Source organism: Epinephelus moara, chromosome 11 (genome assembly GCF_006386435.1).
Source record: "Epinephelus moara isolate mb chromosome 11, YSFRI_EMoa_1.0, whole genome shotgun sequence".
Lineage (NCBI taxonomy): Eukaryota > Metazoa > Chordata > Actinopteri > Perciformes > Serranidae > Epinephelus > Epinephelus moara.
The window spans coordinates 7,803,484-7,812,111 of record NC_065516.1 but is presented as its reverse complement, the minus strand read 5'-3'; the positions used below and the strand labels follow the sequence as shown (position 1 = coordinate 7,812,111).

The 8,628-nt window shown below is 41.1% G+C and overlaps 1 protein-coding gene across 2 annotated transcripts in view; it reads right to left on the bottom strand.

The window, feature by feature from the left end:
- The window catches only part of rnf152 (ring finger protein 152), a 111,746-nt gene that overhangs the window by 26,385 nt on the left and 76,733 nt on the right, over window positions 1-8,628 (bottom strand). The window lies entirely within an intron of this gene.

Sequence of the window (8,628 nt, the reverse complement as noted above, 5' to 3'; positions counted from 1 at the left end):
GACCTGGGCACAAGTATCTGTGGGGGTGCTGACTGTTGTCCCTGAAGATGTGCAACTCTCTCCGAATCAGCTCCACCTTGACCCAGTGTCTAGTGCCATCATTGTTGAAGGAGGTATTGTAATGGATGATCTCCAGAACCTACCTGAGGCACTTTGCCTCTTGTTTGGGCTGTTATACTAAATGTTTTTATTTGATGCAAAAAAGATCAGTATATTGTTGCTGGATAGTTGTACCTGTTGGTATGGTCCCAAAAATGTAGTAGTGGTTGAGCTTATTTTTTATACTGTCATTTAAATTGTGTTATATAGAAGCCAGTCTTTGCCATGACAATAGCTGCACACAGCCTCTTAAAATTGTTTTAAACCAGCACAATACGATTTTAGAGTGGCATTTGTTAACGGATCTGAAACTAAAGTGTGCTCTGTGACTTTTTGAAATGTAATGAATGTAAACCAGTGCCATCTTGTTTGGACGAGCCCCATTTTAAGACCTTTGTTCCTTTTTCCACCTTGTGCAGACCTTTGTGTCTTTTTCTAAACAACCTACTGTACCACACTTAAGCTTGTCTTACCGCTACCTCACTGTTTAAAATAAGCACCTCAAAATCAGATGGATCATTTTTGTTCCGAAATGATTCTGATGCTGGAAATTCAACAATTCAATGAATTGTTGATGTGTTGATATAAAAGGAAGAAAAATTAAAAAAAAAAATGGATATAATTGAAATTTTAACTGTGTTATTACCTTGATTTATTATGTTGAACTGTATTAACTGGATTATTTTAGGAGATTGGAATCTGTTTTTCATTCATGTATAGATATTTGAAGCACTTAGGTTACTGAAGTAACACTTACTTGCTTTTTTCGAGGCAATCGGTTTGCATGGTTTTAGCAAGAAAGTCAGATTGCTGATCAAGTAAATATAACTTAGAAATGCTAAGTTACAGGGAATGTCACATAAGTTAGTCCAACTTAGATAAGTGTGTTGTATGGACTACACACACAGTAAATTTCACATGCAATAATTTAGTAGATTAAAATAGTAATTCTGAGTAGTCTTTACTAAGTTGAGAGTACATCTAAAGTAAGTAAGTAAGCAACAGCCTTGTACATGGGGCGCCTGCTCTACCACTAAGCCACCGACGCCCCGTTTTGCTTATATTCTTGAAGCAGCAGTACAACAACAACCTTGTTCTGCTAATGCTTCGTCTGTTGAGGAGGAGACGGGAGGTAGAAGGTCAAAGAAGGGAGATAGAAGACCGTGCTGTGGCAAATGGAAACTGGTGAGTGCAACGAGTCTGACTGCTCTATCTCAGCCCGTTGCTATGTGAGCTATATACGTCATCGCGCCAGAAGGGCAAGGAAACGAGCATGCGCAGAAAGACCAGAATGAACTCAGAGAGGAATGATTGTATACAAGTGCAAGAAATTCTTTCATTCGGAATTAGAAACGGAATATTCCAGCCCCTTACATCGGATTGAATTTTCAATTGTATTGGCCATTTTCATTCCGAATTAGGTGTTTACAAGATCACTTTTAATAGGAATGAATTTTCATTCCGAATGAAAAGGGAATTAAACTGTCCATGTAAACGTACTCACTGGAGTATAAACTTCTCCAAAAAAGAGATTACAGGTAAAAAGTCTGCATGAGTAAATTGCTTTAAGATTATCATCAACTGAAAGTTAGCAAGCTTGATGACCGCTCGCATGTTTCTACCTGGCTAGTGTTAGCTCATCAGCTACAGTGGTTCATCTACTTGCAGTTATTAGTCATTCTACTGTAGGACTTCTAGATACCTCTGGAGCCACATATTTCAGGACCACAAATGCAAACATACTTTGGTTTAGTTGATGTGTTAGTGATTGCCAAAAAGCTACACAAATGAGTTATGGTTCAGAAACAAATGTTTCTTTTGAAGAACTGTGTGAACATATTAAGTCAGTGACTGAGCTAACTACCTGGCTAACTGAGAGTTAGCAAGCTTCGATGACTAGGACTACAAGTGTATCAATGTTCCCTGGGTCCTAAGTTCCCAAGCTCCTATGTTCCCAGGATCTTTTGTTTCCTAGGTCCTGTTTTCCCAAGTCCTATGTTTCCAGGGTCCTATGTCCCCAGGATCTTTAGTTTCCTAAGTTCTAGGTTCCCAAGGTCCTATGTTCCCACTGTCCTATGTTTGCACAGTCCTATGTCCCCAAGGTCTTAGGTTCCCAGGGTCCTATGTTCCCAAGGTCCTACTGTATGTTTCCAAGACCCTATGTTTCCGGGGTCCTGTGTTCCCAGGATCTTTAGTTTCCTAGGTCCTATGTTTCCCAGTTAAATATTCTGTTGACGCACATTAACCCTCTTGTGTTCATGCCACTTTCTTTTCACTCTTGTTCCCTAAAATTGCTTTGGTTTATATTGCATATCAATACATATGACATGTCAGACAGAGAGCCATAAATACATTAAACTTTGACATTAAAATTATTGAGTAAGAGGGCATGTGGAGGTTTCAGACCTTCTGTCCACGTCTTTTTCCCTAACATTAACCCGTTTGGCATTGGGAGTAGTCAGTTATTGCAGCTGTCTTACCTTACCTTACCTTTGACCTAGTGCCTGGCCCTAGACCTCTTTTATAACCCTAACTTGGCTCTCTTTTTCCAATATTTTTCCAATTTTAATTTCTTAGGCTGTGATTAATTGAACTGGCCTCTTAACAAAAAGAGTAACTATATTTAGACAAAAACCTGTGCCAGTACAACTTCATTACTTTCAGAGTCATGATTAAAGTCTCCAAACCTAACACCTGTCCTATTAAGGGCATACGGAGCCAGGGAACATCTTTTTCAGGTTCCTATTATGTGTTATCTCCTGTTTCAACATCACAATGTCCCCTATGCACAAAGCCAACTCCATAAAGAAATGTTTTTTTTCCCAGTTTAGTGTGGAAGAAGTTGACTATCCTGCACAAAGCCCTGACCTCAACTCCATTCAACACCTCTGGGGTGAACAGCAACACCGACAGTGAGCCAGACCTTATCTCCCAACATCAGTGTTGAACCTCACTAATGCTCTGGTGGCTGAATGGGATCAAATCCCTGCAGCACCTGAATCCAACATCTGAAGTGGAGGCTGTTATAGTAGCAGATTAATGTTCACAGTTTAGGCATGAGATGCTCAGCTATCACATATGTCCATAAAACCGAATGCTTTTTTTGTGTATTGTTGTGTTTGAGGATGACGTGTGCTGCATTGTGTGTGTGCGGGCTCAGCACAGATGGAGCCCCCGATAGAGGCCTGTGCAGCCGACCACTGCAGGACACATTATGGCAATTTCCAGCTTGAGGAGCCAGCAAGCGTCAGAGCTGGCAGGGCTGCTGGATGAGCGCGGCCCCACAGATCTGCCTGAGTGTGACACCAACTCCTGCACCGCTGGGACGCCGCCCAACTGGAGGAACACAACAGTGTTCGTCCAGTACATCTCTCGAGGTATTTGGTTTCATTCTTGAAAGCCAATATTTGACAACAGAAGACTTTTTCCACAGTTAACAGCAACAAATTCACCTGAGAAAATAGAGAGGACAGGCAGAGCTGATTGATCTCAAACACAGACATCACACAGACCTTTACCAAAAGAAAGAAAGAGGGTATAAAACTGGATAACTTAACAGAAGCACTGACCAAATTTGTACTGATGCGTTGACACTGAATGCAGAGTTAGCTTTACCTAGTGTTTGGTCATATTTTATCTGAATGAACTGATCCTTAGCCTAATTTAGACTGTGTTAAAAGGATAACATCGGTATTTTTCAACTTGGACACTGTTTTCTCATGTTTTTTGTCAAAGTAACTAATGGAAACAACATTTTTTGAAACTGGTCCAGTGTTGAGTAAGGGGGCTGCAGCCAGCAGCAACTAAATGCAATGCAATCCCTGTCAATTGAGCACCATCAATTTAAGTCCACTAAAAGTGTTTGTTTTGCCACTGACAGGCTCAGATGATTATTTTAAGTGTCTGACAGCATTATGAAAAGATGCCCTAAAGAGAGAGACCTTTTTAGTTTAACCAGACACAGCCCCTAAATCACCATTGGTTGTCCACCAACCCCACCAGACTCCATTTAAATCAATGGTAATTTTAGCATGTACAGAGCAAGCAGATTTACACATCTAATTTAGTGGATTATGGCTTTATTTCAACCAAACCAGAGTCTTTGACTGTTCAAACAGTGGAAAGACAAACCAAGACAGCTTTTTTTTTTAGTTTTATTTTGCTTCTGTCACCTTTTGAATAAAGTGTGTTTTACGACATTAAAATTACTACTAATTTAAATGAAGTCTGGTGGATTTGACAATAGCGATTTGAGGGCTTTTTCTGGTTTAACTAACTTTGAACTAAAAGGTCTGTCACTGAGCTTTTCCATAATGTTGTCAGACACTTATATAATAATAATCTAAATATGTCAGTGCATTGCACCGTACATCCGCCCACATTCAAGTAAAAGCAGCACTGCTTTATGTAATCTACTTGTCAGTGTTCATCGAAGTTGATTACACTGACTGAATTTGATATCAAGCCTTCGGGAAATCTATATATCACTACCTCAAATAAATCTCAATATAAAAAATTCCACTGAAAATAAGTAAATGTGCAAAATATTAAAGCACACTAGATCCAAAAAGCAGTTTTATCACATAACGCAGCTTTTAAATGCTGTTAAAATTTTTCATTGAGATGGTCAGTTGCCAACAGTATCATGTTGAGGTATTTTCTGTGCAGCTCGTCACAAAAAAACATGGCAAGTAATAAATGTCAGAGAATGTGTCTTCAATTTTATGCAATTCTGTCATATTTGTAATTAAAAAAACAATCCAGTGAAAATTGAAATCACAGTAACATCAGCTCTGAGTTGCACTCTGTTGCGAAAACTGGAGGAGGAAGAGGAATTGATAGAGGGAGAAATGCATTTTAGATTTTTATTTGCCAAGTCTGGGAGTTATGAAATATAAAATCTTGACCTTTTCAAGCAAAATCCCCATTACTATGCAACATTTGGGCCAATTTATGCATAAAATTTTTGAGCCATGCAGGAAACATGACAAAAGTCCTGCAACAATCTTACTTGAAAATGTGCCTAAATGTACAGAAACTATATTTTTAATGTATTTTCCATCTTTAAAGTTGCACTATCTCTATTGTTTTAGAGACTGACATGCATGAGTGATTATGTGTTTGTTTTTGTGAGATCACACACCTGTACGCATGTGAGCAACTGCTACTGGTGCTTTTACACACTATCCCATCAATCCTCAGCGAGGTCACACAGAGTCCAAAAACTCTCATCAGCAAAACAAATCACAGTCCCTCTCCGCTCTTTGATGAAAGGCATCTTCAACACTGAGAAATTGTGCAATTTTCAAAGCAGATGAAAAGAGGTGAACGCTGTGATTTCAGCAGCCGGAGGCCTGATCTCCATCTACAGATTCAAGTAAAGATCCTGAAGACCTGAGATAAAGGCGAGCACAGCAGCTCTGCCCAAACTTCAAACAACACTGACACTTTTAATTAAGCTATGAGGCTGCTTATGGAAACTATGTAAATGAGGATTATTTAAAAACTATTAATAACTGCGGGACAATGGTGCTGTCAGCACTCTATATCTGTTTTGACAATAAAAATCCTGAAAAGTTCAACCAATTTCAACAAAAACAAAAGCGACTCCCTTTGAAAACATTTTATAAGTGAAAGTGGTCTTTAGATGACTCATAACTTTAACCGCAGGCCATAATGTGCTTTTTCCTCTCATGCCAGAAATCATTTTGTAAGAGCAGGTCTCATTTCTTCAAATGGAGAACATCCCACTGTGGAATGAAACACTTCGATTCACTTATTAAATAAAAGAGTTCACCACAGAGACGGTGATAAAATTCACTGCTAAGGACAGGCCTGAGGGCTACGATTCTCCAGAGGCTCTAAAGAGACGTTTGAAAATCACAGACTTTTATGGAAAAGAGCGTGTGCAGTAAAATATGTTTTCTCCAAGGCATGTCTGCCTGGGTGTCTGGGTTTGTGCTTTTTAAGTCTGATAGGAGGCGGTAAATAAGAATCATTCCTGGCGAGGTGGTTACCTGAGAAGACAGGTTTTAACATTGTGCATCTTTTTGCAGCTGCTTGAGTCTATCCGGCACAAGGCGACGCAGCAGGCACAAACGCACCCCGACCCTGCTCCTCCAACTGAGTATGAGCTCATTCCCACATCAGCGAGCAGCACAGCAGGAGTGCGTGTGTGTGGGCGTGCACGAATGTTTGTGTACATGTGCTTGAATGTGTGTTCAGGTATTGTGCTATGGAGAGACAAAGACCCAGCTTGAGTTTTGAAGAAGCTCAGCAGGTAAATGTTCGGAGGAAAGAGAAATAAAAAACACTTTCACTGGATGTTGAAAAACAACCAGATTAGAGATTCATCACACGTACTGTCTTCCGTTCAACCTGCACCTCTACTATCTATCGCACTCATGGCGACGCTGCGAGCTAACGCTTTCAAGAGTCTCTCAGTCAATTTGAACCACAGACAGGAGATCTGGCATGTTGCTAGGAGACAGACGTTGTCATATCTCTGCTGTTTTGTCAAACCCTCGCTCCGAGGTACTCGGGGAAAAAGACCAGAGGTGGTAAAATTGACAAGGTGATGGCGCGGCACATTTTTAGAGTTGCCCTCAAAGTGTGTCATGTCACCTTGTCACCCTTAACACCTCGAATGTCTTTCTCTGGCGCTTTGACACGTTAATTATGGGCAAACCCAAACAAATGAGGCAGGCGACGTCAGCTACTCCACAAAGCAATCTCTCACCCACACACACGTCTGTGTTTCCAGGAGGAAAACTAAGTTGTCAGGCGAAGAGAATCAGTAACAAGCCAGAGGAAACGGAGGATAAGCCTCCCTCAAGGAAGTTTTTTTTAATAAACTGCCTATTTTGGTGTCTTTTAATGCTTTCTGACAACTTGATTTTATTTGAAGTCTTAATTATTGAGTAATTTGCATGTGTGTGTTTTACTACAGAACTGTGTGGAATATCATCCAACTGTGGTGCAAAGCATTAATCACTGCAGTAAACTGCCATACAAATGCAGACTGGAACAGTGTAGTTGAGAGAAACAGTTTGAAGTTTGAAGGCTAATTACATATCTGTTGTACAGTTTAGCTAAGTTTTAAAACCTTACTTTGTACCTTTTTAGGCCGACTATTAATCATTAACACTGTGCTCTGTATTTTGACAATCTAAGGGGGGCAGGGAAAAGGAAGTATCTACTAACATCTTTTTTGTCTATTTGACCCAATGAGCTAGTTAAATCAAATAATTTATATTTAATACATTTAAATTAACCACAACATAACATTAATTCCACTAGAGTTACAGAACAGTTACTACCACTCTGCTAAGCTAGGCTAGTTAGCATTTAGCAGGATCCATAATAATTTACTGCTTTATATATGTAGTGTAACAGACTCAGCATCAACATAGATTTTTTTCAATAATATGAAGCTGGAGCTGGGGAGGAGCAAGGTTTGGATCTAACCAATTAGCCAAGGTGAAGCCAGATTATAATAAGACTGAAAATCTAAAGGGTGGCACAATGGCGTAGTGGTTAGCACTGTCGCCTCACGGCAAGAGGGTTCCTGGTTCAATCCCAGGAGGGAGCCGTTCTGTGCAGAGTTTGCATGTTTCTGTTTTCTATGTTTTCTCCAGGTACTCTGGCTTCCTCCCACAGTCCAAAGACATGCAGGTTGGGGATAGTTTAATTGGTGACTTTAAATTGGCCGTAGGTGTGAATGTGAGCATGAATGGTTGTGTTAGCCCTGCAATAGTCTGGCCTCCCTCCCAGTGTCAGCTGGGATAGGCTCCAGCCCCCCCGTGACCCTCAAGAGGATAAGCGGTTATGAAGATGGATGGATGAAAAACTAAAGGGTGCAGGGAATTAGTAGTATATCTACTAACAAAATGTGTTTCTTCTTCATCTTTCTTGGCCATTTGAATGAATTAGTTAGTTTAATAAATTCATTTAGAATGAAATACATTTAAAGGCGCTATATGTAAGAATGTGGCCAAAACGGTTACTGCACTCAAATTCAAAATACTGCCGCGAGTCGTGTCCGCCCCCCCCTCCCCTACAGATTCGAGGTTGCTGGACAGCGGCACGCTGGAGACTTATTTGTTTGCCCACGGGCAGCTGCCGTGGCAGGGCCGCGTCGCCGCGTCCTTGATCTTCGGTTTTCCAGCGGACCGTTCGAGCAAGTTCAGCTTCTCTGCTGCTAACGCTGCTGCCGGGATACAGCTGAAGAGAAGCCGGCTGCTAATGCTATGTACCGGGACACTGCTAACGCTGCTGCCGGGATACAGCTGAGGAGGAGCCGGCTGCTAATGCTATGTACCGGGACACTGCTAATGCTGCTGCTGGGATACAGCTGAAGAGAAGCCAGCTGCTAATGCTATGTACCGGGACACTGCTAACGCTGCTGCCGGGATACAGCTGAGGAGGAGCCGGCTGCTAATGCTATGTACTGGGACACTGCTAACGCTGCTGCCGGGATACAGCTGAGGAGAAGCCGGCTGCTAATGCTATCTACCGGGACACTGCTAA